General features: G+C 41.3%; 1 protein-coding gene across 6 annotated transcripts in view; it reads left to right on the forward strand.

Annotated features, from left to right (window-relative positions):
• arvcfb (ARVCF delta catenin family member b) overlaps positions 1-24,505 on the forward strand; it is a 500,299-nt gene that overhangs the window by 84,113 nt on the left and 391,681 nt on the right. For 5 of the 6 annotated variants that reach the window (XM_072240865.1, XM_072240862.1, XM_072240866.1 and 2 more), the window contains exon 2: positions 4,521-4,578. The gene's annotated coding sequence lies outside the window, so the exon portion shown is untranslated. Of the gene's footprint in view, positions 1-4,520; positions 4,579-6,260; positions 6,307-24,505 lie in introns of all 6 variants that reach the window. The other variant, XM_072240863.1, reaches the window with a different exon arrangement.

Genomic DNA, 24,505 nt, shown 5'->3' on the forward strand with positions numbered 1-24,505 from the left:
CCTTTGAATGTGCCAAAGGTCTTGAGCTGTCTTTTGCAAAGTGTTGGAAGATCCAATCCTTGAATGTAGCACATAGCTCATAGTTTATCAAGCAGTCATGATCCCTGTTCTCTCCAGGGTTTTAATTTTGATTGTTGGCAACATGCACCTTAAAGCACCTGAATACTTACTATTACTGCTGTTTCAGCAAAATTCTTCAAATCCATTGGCAGGCAAGACAAACCAATATCATAATTCTCTCCCAAGCCAATATACCCAGCACTGATGGTCTTATTACACTGTCAGCTCTGTAGATGGACAAAATTGTTCATGTTCCTGATAACCAGATTTGTGGAAGGGGCAGATGTTTGCTGACATCATTGTGGCAGAAGATAACCAGGTGAACAGAGGAAAATAATAAATGATGTTGTCAAAAACTTCTGAAAATGTGTAACATTCCCACAAATTTGTGGGAGTTTTTGGTCCATGATCTCTGTAGGAGCATTGAGGATGACATTGTACTCAGCATCAGTAAGACCAATGAACTATAGTGTACTTCAGAAAGGGTAAGATGAGAGAACACACACCAGTCTTCATCGAGGGATCAGAAGTGGAAAGGGTGAGCAATTTCAAGTTCCTGGGTGTCAAGTGTTTCCGAGGATTTATCCTGGGCCCAATATATTGATGCAGCTATAAAGAAGGCATGACAGTGGCTATATTTCATTAGGAATTTGAGGAGATTTGGTATGTCATCTAAAACACTCAAGAGCGTTCTGACTGTCTGCATCACCATCTGGTGTGGGGTGGAGGTGGCTACGACACAGGATTGATATAATCTGTAGAAATTTGTAAACTTAGTCAGCTCCATCATGGGTACTAGCCTCTGTAGTATCCAGGACATCTTCAAGGAATGATGCCTCAAGAAGGTGGCATCCATTATTAATAACCCAGGACATGCCCTCTGTCATTGCTACCATCAGGAAGGAGATACAGGAGACTCAAGTCACATATTCAGTGATTCAGGAATAGTTTCTTCCTTTCCCACTGCCATCCGATTTCTGAATGAGTGAACACTGAACCCATAAACACTGTCTCACTACTATTTTCCCTTTTTTTTTTCACTACTTGTTAATCTTTTTGTTACATATTGCATTGTACTGCTGCCCCGCATAACATCAAATTTTGTGACATATCCCAGTGATTTTAAACCTGATTCTGATTCTGACATTGGAGAACCATTTTGTTCATTCTCTGGAAGCACACAGAAGCTTTACATTAATGATAGAATGAGGATGTATCTTCCAAGTTATTAATGCATTACTTGTGAGCATTAATGGCAGAGTCTGCAGATGCTACATTAACCTCATTAGCTTCAAGTGGAAGTGCATCATCCTGAATCTTGTGAGAATTGGAAAAAAATTGTTTTTGAAATGTTTTGTTTTGAAAATATTACAATATGAAACTTGGCCCTTTGGCTGAATTTGTCCATGTTTCTTTGGCATTGATACAAGAATTCTGATTTTATGATTAGAGCTACAAGTATTTCATTTCCTCTTCCTTTTTGACCATCCATCTGATCTGTTTCAAGCAGCAAATCTTTATACTGCAATCCCTGAACCACCTTGTTCAAGGTTTCCTTCCTCCTCTGTTATCACTTGTAGCATTTTGCTGAAAGCAAATTCCTTTAAGCTATTGGATTTGTCTTAGAAATACTTAGATTGTATCATTCCTTTGCTCAGTAAAGCAGTATAAAATCCTTAAAGACCACAAACTACTTTATTAAAAGTTCAAAGTAAATTTATTAACACGTGCAACCCTAAGATTGATTGTCCTGTGGACAAGCGCAATAAATCCATCATCGAATATTATCCATAATAGAATCAATGAAAGACCACACCAATTTGGGTATTCAACCAGTGCAGAAAAGACAACATTGTGCAAATACAAAAAGAAAGAAGTAATAAATAAATAAATAAATAAGCAATCAATATGGAGAACATGAGATAAAGAGTCCTTGAAAGTGACTCCATAGGTTGTGGGAACCTATTTCAGTGGTGGGGTGAGTGAAGCTGAGTGAAGTTATCTTCTTTGGTTTAAATTTTGATTGGTTGAGGGGATAATAACTGTTCTTGAAGCTGGTGGTGTGAGTCCTGAAGCTCTTGTACTACCTTCGTGATGCCCGTAGTGAGAAGAGAGCCTGTCCTGGGTGGTGAGGGTCACTGCTGATGGATGCTGCTTTCCTGTGACAACACTTCATGTAGATGTGCACAGTAGGTGAGGAGGGTATTACTTGAAATGGAATGGGCTGGATACACTACCATTTTGTAGGATTTTCCATTCAAGGGCATTGATGTTTCCATACCAGGCTGTGATGCAGCCAGTCAATATACTCTCCACTGCACATCTATTGAAGTTTGTCAAAAGTTTTAGATGTAAAACAGAATCTTCAGCATGATAGCATTAAGAGAAAAATTGAAAACCAATCTGGCTCTCTGAGCTCACATATAATGCAAAGAAAGCAAGGGTAAGTTTAGACAAAAATTAAAGTAATTTTTTAAAAAAAAAAGGTTGAGAACATTGTGTCATATAGAACCATGGAAAAGAATTTCTTTAAGTTGAACTGTATTGAGTTCACTACAGTTGTACATATTTCCTCAGGCCAGAGGTTGTTATTCAGCCACATTTGTATTCAGAGAAACCATTGAACATCAGGCTTTGGAAGTGTCATGTTCTTTTCAAAATATCTCAATAGTTGCATTTAATGTCAGAGAAATGTATTCAATATACATCGTGAAATTCTTTTTCTAACATGCACAAAAACAGTAGTGCCCCAAAGAATGAATGACAGTTAAATGTTAGAATCTTGAAGCCCCCTCCCACGCACAAGCAGCAGCAAGGCAACAGCAAAGCAGTTGTTCTGGTTGCACTATATACACTTGTCTGGTATAAAGATTTACAAGTTCAAATCTACAGTGTAACTAATTTCTTTGAAAAGAATTGGAGTTTCAAATATGTTGAAGTGATGAAATGGTTTTCCCTAAACTTGTTTTTGTAACATTTCCCAATTGGGGGAAAGTTTAATCAATTTCCCCCTTTAGCCTAAAGGGAAAAAAAATTTGATTCTGATATGTCAACATAAAAACAGGAAATACTGGGGGTATTTGGCAGTATTATGAAGAGAATCAAAACTGAAGTTAATGTTTCAGCTCACTGATCCTTCATTTGAACTCAGTACAAGAGCAGTCTGTGAAATATTACAGAAACTTGAAGGTCACTGAACTGAGATGTTAACTGTTCCTTTTTCCACAACTGCTGCCTGACCAGCATATCTTGTTTTTCCTCCCCAGATTTCCTCCTTCAACTCAGTTTGCAACAGGGCTGTTATCAACTAATAGAATGAAAGCTGTTTAACCCTTGAGCAACACACCCAAAATGCTGTAGGTCTCAGCAGGTCAGGCAGCATCTATGGAAATGAAGAAACAGTCAATGTTTTGGACTGTGACACTTATTCAGGACCTTTTAATCAATAGATTGATAAACAGATCAGGTTATCTCCTTGACCTCTATACACCCAGGAGGAAGTTTTTAAAAAAAAGTTGTTTAAGATTTTTTGTTTACAGATGTTTGATGTTCAATTGCATGTCATCGTCGTCATCATCATCATCAGGTGCAGTGTTGTATGACGTGCGATCAAGGTCTTTAATCTGTCTTTAATCTTAAAAGTTATAGTTCTCTATCCATGCTTATGAATGTTCTTGGCAAAATTTTCTACAGAAGTGGTTTGCCATTGTATTCTCCTGGGTGGTGTCTTTACAAGATGGGTGAACCCCAACCATTATTAATACTCTTCAGAGGTTGTCTGCCTGGCATCAGTGGTCACATAACCAGGACTTGTGATGTGCGCCATCCATCACCTGCTCTCATGGCTTCACATGATCCTGATCCAGGGGGGCTAAGCAGTTGCTGAACCTTGCACAAGAGTGACCTGCAGGCTCATGGGTGGAGGGGGTGTCTGAAATTATATTTGTGTTCAACTAAACAATTCTGAGGAAGCAACACTTATGGGGGGGAAGACTGTTGCTCGGTATATTTTGAGTGTCTGGAATTGTTTCAATGCAATAGCATGGTGGTAATTTCTGGCAGCTACAGTTTGTGCCAGGTAGACAAAAATCCTGCAGGGCCAGATGCTCAAATTCTCTTGTAATGAGTAACACGAAGCTGATTGTGAGCAAGCACTGATGTGGAGCAATGAGATGTGACCTTGGTTAAAATTAATATGTTGATATTGCAAAGTTCTGTTTCTGGCCCTTTTTAAAATGTTTTGTAAATCATTGTAAAGAAATATAGACCCAAGAGTCTTGCATTTCACTGTGATAATTTGGATGAATTCTTAATCTTGAGAAACAGAATTTATTTTTCCTCACACAATCCATTCTCTGCAATAAAACTTATCCATCACACCTTTACATATCTTGAATATGTGATTAGATTTGCCATAATCTAATCAATAATTAATAAGTTGCTTTTTTTCTTTACTTCAGGCATCAGCTTGTAAAACTACTCCATATCAGAACTACTTCCCAAGACAGATAGAATTGGGTAAGTGTGGAATAGCTTTAAGATTATGGTTGTTTAAGAACAAATGATGCCAAACTGGATGGATATTGGTTACTGAGCTTCAGTCATGTGCTGTTACAGTCTGGATAATAAATATCAGACTAGATGTTGTTTGTCATCTATATCAATGATCAGGATGATAACGTTAACTAGATCAATAAATTTGCGGGTGACACCACGATCAAAGGTGTAACTGACAGCGAGGAAGGCAATCATGCCTTGTGGAGGGATCTGGATCAGCTGGAAAAGTGAGCTGAAAATTGGCTGTTGGAATTTAATGCAGACAAATGTAAGGACCAACCAGGGTAGGTCTTACACCGTGAACAGTAGGGCACTGAAGAGTGTGGTGGAACAAAGGGATCTGGGACTACAGGCCCATAATTGATTGAAAGTTGTGTCACAGGTAGGTAGGGTCGTAAAGAAAGCTTTTGGCACATTGGCCTTCATAAATCAATAAATTGAGTACAGGAGAGGGGACGTTATGTTGAAGTTGTATAAGACAGTAGTGAGCCTAATTTGAGTATTATGTGCAGTTTTGTTCACTTAACAACAGGAAAGATGTAAAAAGAGTACAAAGAAAATTTGGAAGGATTTTGTTGGGATTGGAGGACCTGAGTTGAGGAAAGATTGAATAGGTTAGGATAGTGGTCGCCAACCTTTTTAAGCCCAAGATCCCCCTACCTCGGCCTTAGTGAAAGGCAAGATTGACCTACTAAATCGTTTAGTCGCACGTATGCGCACCGGGCAGAAAAGACTGGAAGTAAAACCCCACAACCCAGAAACAGTCTGTCTTTACAAACAGCTTTCAGTAGCTGGAGTATTGCTATATTACCGTTATCTTAATTAGTATTACTTATTTTTATAATGCTCACATTACAACACCTTTAATTCTATGTTTCATTATTTAATTTTATTTCACCACGAAAAATAAGTGAATAAAAATTGACTATTGCACGCAGTGTGATGACTGGGGCTGAATAAATTTCTGCTAGTTCCCTGAAATTTGGTTCATAACTACAGACAGCCAGTTTGAGACAGTCTGTGAGGTGTCTGTCAGTAAGACAGCTCCTGTACTAAGATTTCATAATTTTCATCTGTTGCAGCACAGCGCCCTCGCAAACCTCCTGACAGACTGAATATTTGAATGAACAGTTTCCTTTGTTAGACTGAATGTTGAATCTGCCAGATTTTTTAGGTGTTTTGTATTGGTAAGCTGTTACTGAGACACTAGTATAAGTTTCAAGATAATGACACCACTGTTTTTTTTGTTTCCCAGTTATTTACATTTGGGGAATGTTGGAATTTAAAGGGGGAGCAGTGTTGTAATGTGAACATTATAAAGATAAGTTAATACAAATTAGGATAATGGTAACATAGCAATTCCGTAGCTACGCGGCTACGGAAAGCTGTTTGTAAAGAGAGGTTACTTCCAGGTTGCGAGGTTTTACTTCCAGTCTTTTCTACCGCGGTGCATGACGGGGCAGCTATACATACATGCGCACTGGACAGAAAGAACAAACTAAAACCCCGGAAGCAATCTCTCTTTACAAACAGCTTTCAGCAGCTGGAGTATTGCTATATTACCATTATCCTAATTAGTATTACTTTATAATGCTCACATTACAACAGTATTTGTGTATTTATTTATTTTTCATTTTTTTCAGGATCTACTGGGAAAGTCTCTAAGATCAACCGGTTGGAAACCACTAGGTTAGGACATAATGCCTTGGAACATAGGAGGTGGAGAGGGGATTTGATGGGGGTATACAAAATTATGAGGGGTATAGATAGTGTAAATGCAAGCAGGCTTTTTCCACTGGGGTTGGGAGGGACTACAACTAGAGGTCATGGGTTAAGGGTGAAAAGTTTAAAGGGGTACATGAGGGGAAACAACTTCCCTGAGGGTCTTGAGAGTGTGGAATGAGCTACCAGCACAAATGATGCATGTGAGCTCAATTTCAGAGTTTAAGAGAAATTTGGATGGGTATATGGATGGCGGGGATGTAGAGCGCTATGGTCCCAATGTAGATTGATGACAGCAGGCAGTTTAAATGGTTTGGCATGGACTAGATGGGCCAAAGATCTGTTTCTGTGCTGTACTCTACTATAACCCTATATGTGTATATATGCAAGTATGCTCAAGTGTGAAGTACAGGGCACTTTCTGAACCTTGGTGTTTCAACAATGTGCTGTGTGTAAGTATGTAAGACGTATACTGTGTAAAACATGGTTTCCATTCAGTGTTTTGGCATGGGGAGGAGGGAGTTGATTGTAAACATTAATTGTCTTTTTATTGCCAATTGAACAACAATGGAGAATTCTTCTCCTTTCTCACGCTGTACTTTTAAAATTAGTTCACTAAAGCCGGGGGGGGGGGGGCGCGTGGTGTTGGGCCCAGCTCACCGCTCCCATTGCTGAGGTCATGTGACAATTCTGATTTATTTTTAATGTTCCTTCATGGATCATCGTAGTTAGGTTGTCAGTACGTACTGACAGCCCGCCAATTTTTGTTCACCTTTAATTGAACCTGTCTTTATACTTCATCCTTTCCTAATGAAGAAACCTTTTTAAAAATTTTTCAGTTTTGTTCCAGAAATGCAATTGTAAATTTGCAGGTTTATTGATCACTGGTGGGGAGATGTAGCCTTAACAATTGTCTTTTGAAATTGCTATTTTCATTCTTGTTGAGGATACTCAGAACCTAACTCTCTGAATCAGTGTTTGTTCACTCTGAGCAGTGGTTTTTTACTTGACATCCAATATTTTTAATTAAATATCAGTGCAGATGAGGGCAGCAATGATAACAATTTTGTCTCTAAGGACCTCTTCCAATCAAGTTTTTAATGATTAACTATTCAGCATATTATAGCATTTATTCACCACTTAATGATATTTTCCCTTCTGATAAGTTGTTGACCAAGAATTCACTATGTACCAAATGACAACATTGTCATTTCTAGCTCGGAGATAGGAAGATCTGTGGATCTTGGAAATCCAAGACACTCATACACTCTAGTGCACTCTCTCACTCTCTTGGCCCAAACGTCAAAGGTTTACTCTTTTCCATAGAGATGCTGCCTGGACTGCTGAGTTCCTCCAGTATTTTGTGTGTTTGTTGCTTAAACTTTATTCCTTTTAATTTCTAGATTTTAAGTAATTTGAAAACATTGCAGTTTGTATGTTATTAACAGTTTTAACAATCCAAGTTGGAATCTAATGATTAAATAGTTAAATTGTGAGCTATGTACCTATTTTCTATCTGTATTTTGTGTTCCACATTTATTGTCGTAGTTAGTCAGTTGGATAGGGGCATGGGAAACGAAGAGTTTTAGTTACGTATTCATGCCTTTGTGTTTAGTTCAGTCTAGCTAAGGAAGTGAGCTAGGGATGATATCATTTTTGTTGGCCACTTAATTACATTTACAATCACTTAAGCTTTCTTCAATGTAATTAAGCAGACTCACTTAAATATGTTTAATATGCCAAGTCTGTTTATTTTGTTATATCCCTAGTTTTAGTTTCATTACTTTTATCACTTCGAGATCATACGTTTTGCGAGTTTCTTAATCAAGGACTGACTGCATTTATTTCTTTTTGGAGCCTTATTGTTATTTGGACTGGAAAGCCCATCATGCAGGAACACCCCCCCACCCCCCCCCGCCCTGCTTAGTCTCTGAGCAGTGTTGGTTTGTTTGAGTAGATGCTACACGTACTTTAAGAAAAGCCCAGTTGTTTGCTGAGTTTTATGTCAGTGTGGTGAATGACAAAATAATAAGTCATTGGTGGTGAATTGAAGCTAAGTAGTTTGTGTTGGCCTCCCACTACGTATAGGGGAATTGATGGAACAGTGTGCCTGCAGACTTGAGCTTCAGATTTAGGTTTGAGTAACAATCAGATGCATCAATCATTTATTTTGTTCACAGTACAGTTTCCTCAAAGGAACTGCTATGCTTGCCCACTGTATATCATCCCATTTCATCTGTCTTTTGGTGTATGAATTTTAATGTGTTGGATTTGATTGATAGGTCAAAGTGACCCTCTGACTTCATTTTGAGTTTCACGAGCTTATTGGGAAACTTTATAAAAACACTAAAAGAGTAACATGCACAAGAGAAATGTAAGCTTGAGTCTGTAAATTGCAGTAAATAAATGTCGGTCCATGACCGATAGAGGAGCAGCACCTTGTATTCTGAAATAACAGAAAACCTATAGATGCTGGAAATCCGAGCAACACACAAAATGCTGGAGGAACTTAGGAGGCCAGGCAGCATTGATGGAGTAGAGTACAGTCGACGTTTTGGGCCAAGAACCACCTTCAGGACTGGAGGAAAAAAGATTAGAGTCAGAGTTAGAAGATGGGGGGGAAGGGGTGATGTAAAGAGCTGGGAAGTTGATTGGTGAAAGAGATACAGGGCTGGAGAAGGGGGGATCTGATAGAGGACAGAAGGTCATGGAAGAAATAAAAGGGGGAGGAGCACCAGAGGGAGGTGATGGGCAGATAAGGAGATTGAGGTAAGAGAGGGAAAAGGGAATGGGGAATGATGGGGAGGGGGCATTGCTGGAAGTTCGAGAAGACAATGTTCTTGTATTCTGTCTGGGTAGCCTCCAACCTGATGGTGTGAATATCCTCTTTTCCTTCCAGTAAATAAAATTTCCGTCCCTCTCTCCTCTTCTATTCCTCACTCTGGCCTCTTGCCCCTTGCCTGCCTATCACCTCCCTCTCTGCTGTCTCCTCCTTCCCTTTCTCCTACGGTCCACTCTGCTCTCCTATCAGATTCCTTCCTCTCCAGCCCTTTACTTTTCCTACCCACCTGGCTTCAGTACCACCTTTCAGCAATCTACCTTCCCCTTCCCCCAACTTTTTATTCTGGGGTCATCCCCTTCCTTTTTAGTCCAGGAGAAGGGACTCCTGGAGAATGCTTACAGCATTTTGTGTGTGTATTGCTCTCAATTTCCGGCATTTGCAGAATTTGTTTAAAATTCTAGTTGCATCCAAAATTGTAAATCAAGTGTAAAAATAAATACTAATTGGTGGATTAGATATTTTTAACAAAAGTTAAAGTTAACTATGAATAGGTGACAGTCATCCCTCACAACCTCAACGCCATTGAATTTGATGGGAGCATGTGCACGGTATTCGTCTCTTCCTCCCCCCCCCCCCCCACTACTAAGGTTACTGACCAGCTCATTGTTGACGTTGATGGAAAGGTTGTTCTCATGACACCATGTCACTGAGCTCTCTCCATCTCCTTCTTGTACTCTGACCCATCATTGTTTTAGATACAGCCTCCAATGGTGGTGTCATCTGCTTCTTGTCAGTGGAACTCGAGCAGAATCTGCTGAATAGTTGTGAGTGTGTGTGGGGAGAAGAGTAGGAGGCTGAGGATGCAACCTTGTGGAGCACCAGTGTTTAGAATAATCATGGTGGAGGAATTGCTGATTATCCTTATTGATTGCGGTCTGTTGGTCAGAAAGTTGAGGACCCAGTTGCAGAGGGAGGCATCAACTCCCAGGGTCTGAAGTTTACTGATGAATTTGCTTGAAATAATAGTGTTGAAGGCAGAACTGTAATCCATAAACAATACCGAGCCTGGGTGTCTTCTCTGTCCAGATTTTCCAGAGATGAGTTTTAATAGAAGTATACAAAATTGAAGGGCATAAATAGGGTAAATGCAAGCAAGGTTTTTACTCTGAGGTTGGGGTGGGACTACAGCTAGAGGTTAAGGGTGAAAAAGTTAAAGGAGAACATGGAGAAATTTCTTCACTAAGAGGGTCGTGAGAGTGTGGAATAAGCTGTGGCGCATGTGAGCTCAATTTCAATATTTGAGAAGTTTGGATAGGTGTATGGATGGTAGGGGTATGAAGGGCTATGGTCCTGGTATAGGTCGATGGGAGTAGGTAGTTTAAATGGTCCGGCATGGACTAGATGGGCCAAAGGGCCTTTTTCTGTGCTGTACTCACCTTTGGCTCCCCGTGGCTGTTTGTATGCGACAGCAGCCACACCCCGGGCAATGGCTTTGACAAGCCGGTTGAACCAGGTGAGGGTAGCCAACGGGTCTCAAACCCTCGGTGAGATAGAAAGTTGTCTATCCCAGCATGTGAAGACAGGCTACGGCAGACTGAGCGGATGAGACCAATGGAAAGTCCAGCAGTCAAGAAGGGGGTCTCTTGCAAGCGTTGTGGAATGTGTAGAGCAGGACAAGACACAAAAGACGTCCTGGTCATCCACTGCGCCTTGTCCCATCTCCAGCCGTCTCTACTCTGTCTTGCCACTGGATCCAGATGGGAATTGGGAAGAGTGTGAGGCTGAGACTGTGCAACTCTCCCTCACTTAAGTCCAAATCACACGTTAGTCTCGACACCATCAAATGGTGTCGAGGTCCTCATCGACGTCGATGATGGACGAACACACACACTTTTCTGTGACTGAGTGATAAGAATGGCATGAATATGATGGGTTGATAGGCTGTTTCTGTGCTCAATCTATTGAAAACATGTTGTTTTTTTCCCCCACCAGTTGTCTTTTTTTTGCCTACTTGTGTGACAGGGACAGTATGAACTAGTATTTGGCATTGCAGGCGCTTTCTTCTTTAGATAATAAGTTGATTTTTTTTATTAGAATCTAATATTTGTTTTACTTTTCCTGAATATGAATGTTTAAGCTGACTTCTGATTTTTTTAGCACTTCATTTTTTAAAAAAAACACTGAATATGACCAGAAATACTGAAACTGGAGATGAATCATTTGGGAGATAGTGAAACCATTTAGTCGTAAAATATTACATACCTGAAATCTTGAATTAAGACTGCCCTTTCACTTCACTGGCATGAACTTCTCATAACTGGTGTTTTCTAAATTGTGCAGATTTATTTATTTATTTTTGAAATTGTAATGGTCTGGGCTGATCAGACCTAAAAGACCAAAACCAATTCAAGTGTCCAGGTGATGTGGTAATAAGTATACAAGCAGAGCAAAGTAACGAGCCTAATTCATTATAAAACAGAAAGGATAAATAAAACCACATTAAATACTATGTGGGAAGTTGCAAGGATTTCAGGGCTCTCAATCTTTAGTCTTCACTTGATTGTTGCTGTCGTTGGGTGACTTAATAGTTGTTGTTGTTAGGGGGAACTCCAATTTCCAACCTGCAAAACCACCCTGGGTCTGCCCTAGGTACTAATTGATCACAATTCCTTGGTCTAGGTGAAGTCCCAAGAACCAGCGAAAGATGTTCCAATAAATAGGAGTTCAATCTAGAAGCATGGTGAGACATGCAAAGACTGATAAACTCTTTGGTCATTTGTTCTCATGCCACTGGTGTCTTGAGGCTAAGAGAGAATCATGCAGCCACTATTAGCAGACGTTTAACAAACATACAGTGTAAGAATCCAGTCGCTATTAACAAACTGACAGTGTTTAAGTTGTACAGACACCCTACATGCTACAACCTCAAAGATTTGGTGTCATTTGGATTTGTTCATACTTTCATCTAATACTTTTACAAAATTTAATACACCATAGCACAGAGATATAGCATGGTAACAGACGATGAGCCCTCGTCGCCCTATTACACCTATGTGACTAATTAACTTCATAAACGTCATGCCTTTGGAATGTGGGAGGAAACTGGAGCACAGAGGAAACCCACAGTCACTGGGAGGATGTACAAACTCCTTACAGACAGGTTGCTGGTGCTGTAATTGTGCTGCCATGCTACCCATTGTTTGATAGTATTTGACAATACATACTCTGTCAAATGCTAACTAATTGTAGGACATAAGTTTTAAATAAAATGTGATATATGCAACCTTTGGTTCCTGCAACAATTGTTACTTTGCTATTGCTTTGATTAAACAGTGACATTCGTATATTTTGGCTTGCATGTGGCTTTTTCTGAGCTTTGATTATTTTGTTCATTTTGGCAATATTTAGACTTTGCTACAAAGTACTTATCTATTGCTACAGCATGGAGTAGGCCCGCTCAGCCTTTAGAGCCATGCTTCCCCAGCAAGCTCACACTCAGTTTAACCCTAACCCTTTAATGGACAATTTACAATGGCCTATTAGCCTACTGACCGGTACATCTTTGGAATGTGGGAGCACCTGGGGAAAACGTATGTAATTCATGGGGAGGACATGCAGAGACTCAGAGAACAGCACTGCAATTAAACACTGAACTCCAGAACGCACTGAGCTGTGGTAGCACTGTGCTAACTGCTACAGTACTGTAACTCCAAAAATGTTTCTTCATTTATCATTCTTAGAGTTGCATTCTGTTGTCATGAAGAATCTGCCTGTTTTGAGCCCAGTCAGAACTTGACCTTTGAATTTCTTCTACTTGTCATTCTTATTTTTGTCTTCTTTCTCTCTGGCCTATGTCCAAGGCAATGTTCTTTGTTGAAGTGCCCTTTGAGTCAGCGATGATTCCCGTCAGCTTAGAGTGCAGTTCCTACAGTTTGGAAACGGGGCGAGTGTGCAGCTGGCAGCTTTGATTGGGAGAGAAAGAGAGTGTAAAGGTCTGCTGGAGTCGAGGAAACGCTGTGAAAGTGTTGTGACTGACTAAATCTGTGCTCCACAGAAGCTGTGACTAGGAAATTATAAAGCAACACACACAGAATACTTGAGGAACTTGGTAGGCTGGGCAGCATCTGTGGAAAAGAGTAAACAGTTGATGTTTCAGCCTGAGACACTTCATCAGAACAGGAGAAAGGAGATGAGGTCAGAGTAAGAAGGGGGGGGGAGGGAGGAAGAAATGCAAAGCAGTAGGTGATGAGGTGAAACAGATTGAGGGGTGGAGTGAAGTAAAGAGCTGGGAAGTTGATAAAAGAGATAAAGGGCTGGCGAAGGGGAAATCTGACGAGAGGATGGCAGGCCATGGAAGAAAGTGAAGGGGCAGGGAGGTAATGGACTGGCTGGAAGATGAGGTGAGAAAAGGGAATGGTGAGAGAGAATAGTGGGGGCATTACCAGAAGTTCATTAAGTCAATGTTCATACCATCAGCTTAGAGGCTACCTAGGTGGAATATAAGGTGTTGCTCCTCCAACTGATGTGTGACCTCAACACAGCCGTAGAAGAGGCCATGGACTGACATGTTGGAATGGGAAGTTGAATTAAAATGAGTGGCCACTGGGAAATCCCACTTTTTCTGGTAGGTGCTCGGCAGCACAGTCTCACAGTCTACGTCTCTGCAATATAAAGGAGGCCACACTGGGAGCACTGGATACAGTAGATGACCCAATAAACTCACAGGTGAAGTGTTGCCTCACTTGGAAGGACTGTTTGTGGCCCTGAATGTTAGTGAGGGAGGAGGTGTATGAGCAGGTGTAGCACTTGTTCCAAGGATAAATACCAGGAGGGAGATCAGTGGGGAGGGATAAATGGACAAGGGAATCATGTAAGGAACGATCCCTCTGGAACGCAGAAAGGAGTGGGTTGGAAGATGTCCTTGGTGGGATCCTGTTAGAGATGGCAGAAGTTGCAGAGTTATTTGTTGGACATGGAGGTTGGTGGGGTGGTAGGTGTGGACAAGAGGAACCCCATCTTTGGTGGGGTGGCAGGAGGATGGAGTGAAGGCAAACGTGTATAATGAAAGATATGGTGGAGGAAGGGAAGCCCCTTTCTTTGAAGAAGGAGGACTTCTCCTTAGTTCTGGAATGAAAAGACTCATCCTGAGAGCAGATCTGGTGGAGCTTGTGGAATCGTGAAAGGGGGCTGGCATTTTTAACAAGTATCAGGGTGAGAAAAGGTATAGTTTAGGTAGCTATGAGAGTTGGTGAGTTCATAAAAGACGTCAGTGAGCCTTCTGTCCACTACTATCAGATTCTCCTTTCTCCAGCCTTTTATCTCTTTTACCAATCGACCTCCCAGCTCTTTACTTCACCCCCCCCCCCACCCCAACTTCTTACCTGGCATCTCATCATCTTTCTGCAGTTCTGATTTCTAGCATCTGCAGATTTTTCTATTGTTTGTGATAGGAAATATGAAAGTTTTTATTTATTCACTCAGCAAACCTCTGGGGGGGAGGGAGGGGGGGCGGGGAGAGTCCCAGAGAATTTCACTCTCCTGACACTGTTTTATACTACTTTAACACAAAGATAAAATTAACTACCATTTCAATTGCTCTGATCACTTACATTAACATTTGAAATGTATTTGGATAAATGTACAGAATTGTATGTTTACAATGGCAACAATCCCTGCTAGCAGGGTTCTTTGAATATGCAATACCAGTGTCTGTTCCGTTCCGAAAGCCTCAGTACAAACTCTAAACATTCAAAATATATCCCCTTTGTTTAGAATGACCATGAGACATAGGAGCAGGATTGGGCCATTTGGCCCATCGAGTCTCTTTTGCCATTCTGTCATGTCCGATCCATTTCTCTCTCAATCCCATTCTCCTGCCTTCTCCCCGTCACCCTTCATGCCCTGATTAATCAAGAACCTATCAACCTCTGCCTTAAATACACCCAGTGACCTAGTCTCCACAGCCGTTTATGGCAACGAATTCTACATTTCCCACAGTTAAAGGATGACTCCATGATTATACAAACCCCATTTCCAGAAAAGTTGGGATATTTTCCAAAATGCAATAAAAGCAAAAATCTGTTTTATGTTAGTTCACGTGAACCTTTATTTAACTGACAAAAATACAAAGAAAAGATTTTCAATAGTTTTACTGACCAACTTAATTGTATTTTGTAAACGTACACAAATTTAGAATTTGATGGCTGCAACACACTCATCAAAAGTTGGGACAGAGTTAAAATAAGATTGAAAAGTGCACAGAATATTCAAGTAACACCGGTTTGGAAGACTCCACATTGAGCAGGCTAATTGGTACCAGGTGAGGTATCATAGAAACATAGAAACACAGAAAATAGGTGCAGGAGTAGGCCATTTGGCCCTTTGAGCCTGCACCGCCATTCAGTATGATCATGGCTGATTCTCCAACTTAGAACCCTGTACCAGCCTTCCCTCCATACCCCCTGATCCCTTTAGCCACTGGGTATCATGACTGGGTATAAAAGTAGCGTCCATCAAAGGCTCAGTCTTTGCAAGCAAGGATGGGTCGTGGCTCACCCCTTTGTGCCAAAATTCGTGAGAGAATTGTTAATCAGTTCAAAAGGAACATTTCTCAACGCAAGATTGCAGAGAATTTAGGTCCTTCAACATCTACTTTCAACCTTCAACATAATATTGTGAAGAGACTCAGAGACATCTCAGGGCGTAAAGAGAAGGTCGGAAACCACTGTTGAATGCGCGTGATCTTCGAGCCCTCAGGCGGCACTGCCTAAGAAACCGTCATGCTACTGTGACAATTATAGCCACCTGGGCTCGGGAGTACTTCGGAAAACCATTGTCACTCCGTCACTGCATCCAGAAATGCAACTTGAAACTGTATTACGCAAGGAGGAAGCCATACATCAACTCTATGCAGAAATGCCGGCGAGTTCTCTGGGCCCGAGCTCATCTCAGATGGACCAAAAGACTGTGGAACCGTGTGCTGTGGTCCGATGAGTCCACATTTCGGCTAGTTTTCGGAAAAAATGGGCGTCGAGTTCTCTGTGCCAAAGATGAAAACGACCATCCAGATTTGCCAAAGGTGCAAAAGCCAGCATCTGTGATGGTATGGGGGTGCATCAGTGCCCATGGCATGGGTGAGTTGCATGTATGTGAAGGTACCATTGACTCTGAGGCATTTAGGATTTTAGAGCGACATATGTTGCCATTAAGGCAACGTCTCTTCCCGGGACATCCATGTTTTTCAGCAGGACAATGCCAGACCGCATTCTGCACGGGCTACAACAGTGTGGCTTTGTAGACACAGAGTGCGTGTGCTTGACTGGCCTGCTGCCAGTCCAGATCTACCTCCTATTGAAAATGTATGGCACATTATGAAGAGGAGAATCAGACAACCGAGACTACGGACTGTTGAGCAGCTGAAGTCTTCTATCAATCAAGAATGGACAAAATTTCCAATTGCAAATCTACTACAATTAGTATCCTCAGTTCCAAAATGATTAAAAAGTGTTATTAAAAGGAAAGGTGATGTAACACAATGGTAAACATGCCTCTGTCCCAACTTTTGTTGAGTGTGTTGCAGCCATCAAATTCTAAATTTGTGTATGTTTACAAAATACAATTAAGTTGGTCAGTAAAACTACTGAAAATCTTTTCTTGTACTTTTGTCAGTTAAATAAAGGTTCATGTGAATTAACATATCACAGATTTTTGTTTTTATTGCATTTTAGAAAATATCCCAACTTTTCTGGAAATGGGGTTTGTACAACTAACCAGAATATGAAATGAGAAACAGATCTGTCCTGAACTGTAGCGGGGTTGCACCTTTAACAATATGTTAACAGCAGGAACATTCACCTAGTGCAAAGGTTTCCAACCTGGTGTCCATGAGCCCCTTGGTTAATGGCAGGCTTCCATGGTATATAAAAGGGTGGGGGGCCCCTAATCTTGTGCCTTTTCCAGTGTAGTTTCAATGGGACAGATTCTGAATGTCCCATACTTATTGCACGTAATTTCACAAAAAGAAACCCCCGAGCCTCTCATTGTCAACGTGTATAACATGCGAACAAATCCATCCACCACAACTTGTGGTTTCACGAGCCATAAGTTAATCAGTTGGGAGTTAAAAATTGTGTTCAGGTTATATTTACTGAAGATTAGCTCTCATTTTAGTTCATCCATAATTATGCTATCCATAATTTTATGTATAATCCCTAACAAAGTGATTCGTGGCCAGGAAGGTGGCAGAGGGCAACTGTACCTGTGCTCGAGTCCAATCTGCGTATGATTGTATATGTGCAGGTAGACAGTGCTAATTTAATCATTAAGATGACTCACATTAAAGGTGTTTTCTAAAGTAGCTATTGTTCACATAAAACAACATATTTTACTCTTTCATTTTCTTTTACCACCCCCACCCAACCTTCCAGAATCATGCTAATTCCTATATTAGCACTCTATTTAAATGGTTAGTTTTCACTTGTTGTCAAACGAAAAGTTAGCCTATTCTCAGAAAAGTCCCAAAACCCACTTTCACTATTTTCTACTCTGCATGTACTTACAGGACATGATCTGAAGTTGAGCCTGGCTCTGTGTTTTAGTGTAGTATTGGTCCATTATTGTCACATATACCAAGATGCAGTGAAAAGCTTGTTCATACTGATTAGATCAATCACCACTGTCACCGTTACCATTCTTGGCAAATTTTTCTACAGAAGTGATTTGCCAATGCTGCCTGCTGGGCAGTGTATTTACAAGACGGGTGACCCCAGCCATTATCAATACTCTTCAGAGATTGTCTGCCTGAATTCAGTGGTCGCATAACCAGGACTTGTGATATACACCAGCTGCTCACATGACCAACCCCACTGCCCCACCGGCCTGCTCCCATGGCTTCACGTGACCCTGATCAGGGGTATAAGTAAGTGCTACAGCTTGCACAAGGGTGACTTGCAGGTTAGTGTAGGGAAGGAGCACCTTCTGCCTCCTTTGGTAGAGAAGTATCTCCATCCAGCCACCCAGATCAAAACATTACACTGCATTGAAGTAGGACAAGGTAAAACAATAACAATGTGGAATGAAGTGTAACAGCGACAGAGAAAGTATAGTGCGAGTAAACAATAAAAGATCATAACCAGGTCAACTGCGAGGATAAAAGTCAATCTTATTGTACAAGAAGTTTAGTCAAGAGTCTGGTGAAGGGATGGAAGCTGTCCTTGTGCTTGGTGGTATGTGCTTTCTATTGCTGATGCAGAGGCTCCTAACCTTTTTATGCCATGGTCTAATACCACTGAGCAAGGGGTCTGTGGACTCAAAGTTGGGATGCTTAAAAAAAAAAGCAAGTACTGGGTGAATTTTTGGTTATGCTGTTTGCTTTATTGAACTACAGAGAAGTGCAGACGGAGTCTGGTTTCTGTGATGAGCCGAGCTGTTTTGACAACACTCTGCAGTTTCTTGTGGTCATGCTATAGAAAGTTGTGATTCATCCAGACAGGTTATCAATGCTGCATTGATAAAAATTAGTAATAACAATTGATTAAAAACAATATAGTCCTGTTTTCCTCTATCTGTTTCATCATTAAAACTATTTGTCCCTCTTTCTCTTCAACTCCATTGTTATTTCTAGTCTACCTGCAACTGCGTTTATATCTCCTTGATCGTTTGATTCATCTAGTTTACCTTCAGGAACAGTTTTTTCCATCAGAAAAAGGCCACAGTGTCACAAAACCAGAAATCTCAATGTGCAACATGGAGGGCACTTTGATATCTGGGCTGCCGTCTCAGATTCCTCTCTCCTTTTGACTTGTTTATAACAGGCTGGTCGTGATGTTACCATTTAAAAGGTTGCAGGTTTAGAAATAGTGATGCTCTATAGTCGCTATCATTTGACTTTCTTTACTGTTGCAAAATGCCCTACCTCATGCCTGCCTTACTGGATGCCTGGCCGTAATGTTTATGATTGCTATTTTTTCCCCCCTTCTTGAGTTGTTCCACAGCATGGAAACAGGCGCTTAAGCCCACTGAGTCTGTTCAATCAAGTACCTATTCACTTTAATTAAACACTACTTTGCAATTCCCCCACTCTCTCACTAATTCTCTCCAACTAGCGCCACAACCACCAAATTCACCAACACACTAGGAGCAACTTGTCTATTAACTGGCCAACCAAGGCACCGTTGGCATTTTTTGTCTAGTTTTTCAAGCAAGTTGCCAGGAAAGTGGATGTTGTCTACATGGACTTCAAGGTATTTGACAAAGTCTAGGATGGGAGGCTGGTGAAGAAGGTTCAATCACTCAGGGTAAGGTAGTAAATTGGATTCGACATTGGCTTTGTGGGAGAAGCCAGGGTGGTTGTAGAGGTGTATGTCTCTGGAGGCTTGTGACTAGTGGTGTACTGCAGGGATCGGTACTGGTCCTTTTGTCATGTATATCAATGATCTGGATGTTAATGTGGTTGACTGGAACAGCAGATTTGCAGATGACGACAAGATTGGAGGTGTAGTGGACAGTGAGGAAGGTTATCATGGCTTGCAGAGGGATCTGCATCAGTGGAAAAATGGGCTGAGAAAATGGCAGATGGAATTTAATGCTGACAAGTGTAAGGTTCTGCACTTCTATGGTAGGACCAATCAGGGTAGGTCTTGCACAGTAGGGCACTGAGAAGTGTGGTAGAACAAACTCCAGCCAACATGGCTTTCCGGGGTCATTGAGGCACGCAAGCCTCCAAACCACAACTTGGAGATAGCAAACATACAGTTAAGCATTAAGAGTTATCTCAGCAGTCAGCAAATAGATTATCTTTACTGGTCCAAAGCTACAAACTGCCAGAAATAATAATTAAGAATATGCAACTTACTCCCTTCACTTTTACCATGCCCCCACTAATGTGAATAGTTTCCAGAATAAATATGATAAAAGTGCAACACAGTACAAAGCAAACGGTGTTGTGGTTAGCATAACGCTTTATTGGTGACCTGGGTTCAATTCCTGCTGCCGTCTATAAGGAGTTTGTATGTTCTCCATAATAACTGCGTGGGTTTCCTCCAGGTTCTCTGGTTTCTGCCCATAGTGCAAAGATGTACCAGTTGGTAGGTTAATTGGTCACTGGAAATTGTCCCATGATTCATGATTTGACTGGGGTTAAATTGGGGTTGCTAAGTGGTGTGGCTCGAATTGCTGAAAGGGCCAATTCTGTACTGTATCTCAATAAATTAAGACCATAAGACGAAGGAGCAGAAGTCGGCAATTTGGCCCATCGAGTCTGCTCCACCATTTTATCATGAGCTGATCCATTCTCCCATTTAGTCCCACTCCCCCGCCTTCTCACCATGACCTTTGATGCCCTGGCTACTCAGATACCTATCAATCTTTGCCTTAAATACACCCAATGTCTTGGCCTCCACTGCCACCTGTGGCAACAAATTCCACAGATTCCCCACCCTCTGACAGAAAGATTTCTTCTCATTTCTGTTCTGAATGGGTGCCCTTCAATCCTTAAGTCATGCCCTCTCGTACTAGACTCCCCCATCATGGGAAGCAACTTTGCCACATCCACTCTGTCCATGCCTTTCAACATTCGAAATGTTTCTGAGATCTCTCCTCATCCTTCTAAACTCCAAGGAATACAGTCCAAGAGTGGACAAACGTTCCTCATATGTTAACCCTCTCATTCCCAGAATCATTCTAGTGAATCTTCTCTGTACCCTCTCCAACGTCAGCACATCCTTTCTTAAATAAGGAGACCAAAACTGCCCACAGTACTCCAAGTGAGGTCTCACCAGTGCCTTATAGAGCCTCAACATCACATCCCTGCTTCTATCCTCTATTCCTCTAGAAATGAATGCCAACATTGCATTCGCCTTCTTCACCACCGACTCAACCTGGAGATTAACTTTAAGGGTATCCTGTACGAGAACTCCCAAGTCCCGTTGCATCTCAGAACTTTGAATTCTTTCCCCATTTAAATAATTTATTTTTTATTTCTTCTGCCAAAGTGCATAATGATACACTTTCCAACTTTGTATTTCATTTGCCACCTCCTTGCCCATTCTTCCAATCTATCCAAATCTCTCTGCAGACTCTGTTTCCTCAGCACTACTGGCCCCTCCACCTATCTTTGTATCGTCAGCAACCTTAGCCACAAAGCCATCTATTCCATAATCCAAATCGTTGATGTACAACGTAAAAAGAAGCGCCTCGACACAGACCCCTGTGGAACTCCACTGGTAACCGGCAGCCAACCAGAATAGAATCCCTTTATTCCCACTCTCTGTTTCCTGCCAATCAGCCAATGCTCTATCCACGTGTGTAATTTTCCCGTGATTCCATGGGCTCTTGTTAAGTAGCCTCATGTGCGGCACCTTGTCAAAGGCCTTCTGAAAATCCAAATATACAACATCCACTGCATCTCCCTTGTCTAGCTTACTTGTAATTTCCTCAAAAAATTGTAGTAGGTTTGTCAGGCAGGATTTTCCTTTACGGAATCCATGCTGAGTTCTGCCTATCTTGTCATACGTCTCCAGGTACTCTGTAACCTCATCCTTGACAATCGACTCCAACAACTTCCCAACCACCGACGTCAAGCTAATAGGTCTATAATTTCCTTTTTGCTTCCTTGCCCCCTTCTTAAATAGAGGAGTGACATTTGCAATCTTCCAGTCCTCCGGAACCATGCCAGAATCTGTCGACTTTTGAAAGATCATCGCTAATGCCTCCGCAATCTCCACAGCTACTTCCTTCAGAACATGAGGGTGCATTCCATCTGGTCCGGGAGATTGACCTACCTTGAGACTATTCAGCTTCCTGAGTACTTTCTCTGTTGTAATTGTGACTGCGCACACTTCTCTTCCCTGCCACCCTTGAGTGTCCGGTATACTGGTGATGTCTTCCTCAGTGAAGACTGATGCAAAATACTCATTCAGTTCCTCTGCTATCTCCTTATCTCCCATTACAATCTCTCCAGCATCATTTTCTATTGGTCCTATATCTACTCTCACCTGTCTTTTACTCTTTATATACTCAAAAAAGCTTTTAGTAACCTCTTTGATATTATTTGCTAGCTTCCTTTCATAAGTTAATCTTTTCCCTCTTAATGACCTTCTTAGTTTCCTTTTGTAAGCTTTTAAAAACTTCCCAATCCTCTGATACATAGCCTCTACATTGAATTTTTAAAAAAATAAAGTAAGGCAGTCTTGTTTGGAATTTTAATAGAGAATAATTTTGTTCTGACTGATGCAAAACTTCATGTTCTCTGTCCTTCTGGAAGTGAATTTGAAGATATTCCATGTGGAGAAAGCTGGGCTGGAAACTTAATTTGATTGCTCACAGAAACTACATGAGCTCAATATGCTGAATGCATCCTTTCCGTTGTAAGATAGAATATCATTTTACTGTGGTCATAAAACTTCATTTACATCTGAGCAGATCTGGACATTTTAATGTGCAAATGCAGTTTGCTGTCACCGTCTACATAATTCATGTGGTTCCATGAGCCCCATGTAGCTTGGCAGCTCTTGAACTTCACTGCATTTAATACTATGGAGCCCGTTACAATTAAAGACAACTTGTGCAAAGCCAGCCAGAATGTGAACAGTCATATGCTGTGCCATAAACATGGGAGAAGCATTTAATCAGAAAATGTGCGCTTTTCCAAATTCTGTTACTGTGATTAATTTCATAGCATCCTGAACCTTTGGCAGATTGACAGAGGTGATTGTTAATGTCATCCTGGGTGCAAAATGTTTGCAGATAAACTCCATCTTTGAATTATATATAACTGAATCATTTGATCTCAAGCTTGTGGATTGAGTGGCTTTGGATAAAATCTTCCGCATGTTGCAGAACACTACAGCACAGAGCAGGCTCTTTGGCCCATCTATCCATGCCAAATTATTTTTCTGCCTAGTTCCATTGACCATAACCCTTCCATCCATGTACTTATTCATATTTATCCCGCATGTTGAAAGAAAACTCGCATCCATCACTTCTGCTGGCAGCTCGTTCCACACTCTCACCACCTTCTGAGTGAAGAGACTCCCCTCTGTCCGCCAGGAAAAAATGGTATCTCCCACTGGCTACCCATTTTAATTCCCCTTCCTGTTCCCATTATGATATGTTTATCCATGGCTCCTCTACTGTTGCAATGAGGCCATGCTCAGGCTGGAGGAACAACACCTTGTATTCCATCTGGGTAGCCTCCAACCTGATGGCATAAATATCGATTTCTTGAACTTCTGGTAATGCGCCCCCCCCCCCCCCCCACCACCACCACCACCACTTCACCATTCCCTGTCCCCTTTTCCCTCTGTCACCTTATCTCTCAGCTCCTTGTCTGGAGGTCCTCTTTCTCTCTGTGTCCCCTCCTGTTCTTTCTTCCAGTGCCTTCTGTCCTTTCCTATTAGATTTTCCCCTCCCCAACCCTGTACTCTTTCACCAATCAACTTCCTGGCTCTTGACTTCAGCCCCTGCCCACCCCACCCCCCCCCACAGTTTCACTTCTCACTTTGTGTTTCTCCTCCCACCCCCAACCTTTTAACTTGACTCCTCATCTTTATTTCTCTAATCCTGCTGAAGGGTCACGGCCTGAAATGTCGACTATACTCCTTTTTTTCCATGGATGCTGCCTGGCCTGCTGAGTTCCTCCAGCCTTTTGTGTCTGTTGCTATAAAAATCTGCAGGAATATTTGGTGATGTATCCAGTTCTTATTACTTTTTCTGATCTTCTGACCATGTTCCATATCCAGAGGACGGTGCCTGTGTTTGATCAGTCTCGTTTGTTGCTGCCAGCGGATGGTGGGGTGTCTTGGGCAAGGTTGAATTCATATGGTTTGTGGTCTAGACCATATAATTCATGGTCTTGTGTTTCTAGTTGTTTTTTTTTCTTGTTCTTTTGTGAGATTTTGATTAGGTTGGACTGTCTCTGTGGTCTACAGTTAATGAACAACACAGTGCCAAATTGAACTGAACTGAGTTGGAATTGAACATTCCTGAGCTATTTCATTGACTTTGTGGTTTGATTGTTTTTTTTTTATTCTGTATTTTTTCACTTATTTTTGTCATTTGCGTGATTTGGATTTTTTTTTTTGCCCTTTGGGGTTTGATGTTTTTCTTTGAATGGGACTCATGGTTTTCTTTGTTTCGTGGCTGTCTGTGGGAAGATTATCTCAGGGTTATATACTGCATTCATCCTTTGATAATAAATGTACATTGGAATGTTTATTCCTGCATCCTTGGGTGATTGAATTCCTTGATGAAGGGGGCAAAGGATCGGTGGGACCATTTGCCAATCCTTATGTTTGTCAGAGCATCTAAAAGCTATAAAAATGTTGTCACTGTACTGAGCTGAACTGTACTGAAATATGCCTTTTGTGTTTTGTATTTTGTGTCTTT

This window comes from Mobula birostris, chromosome 22, assembly GCF_030028105.1.
Source record: "Mobula birostris isolate sMobBir1 chromosome 22, sMobBir1.hap1, whole genome shotgun sequence".
NCBI lineage: Eukaryota > Metazoa > Chordata > Chondrichthyes > Myliobatiformes > Myliobatidae > Mobula > Mobula birostris.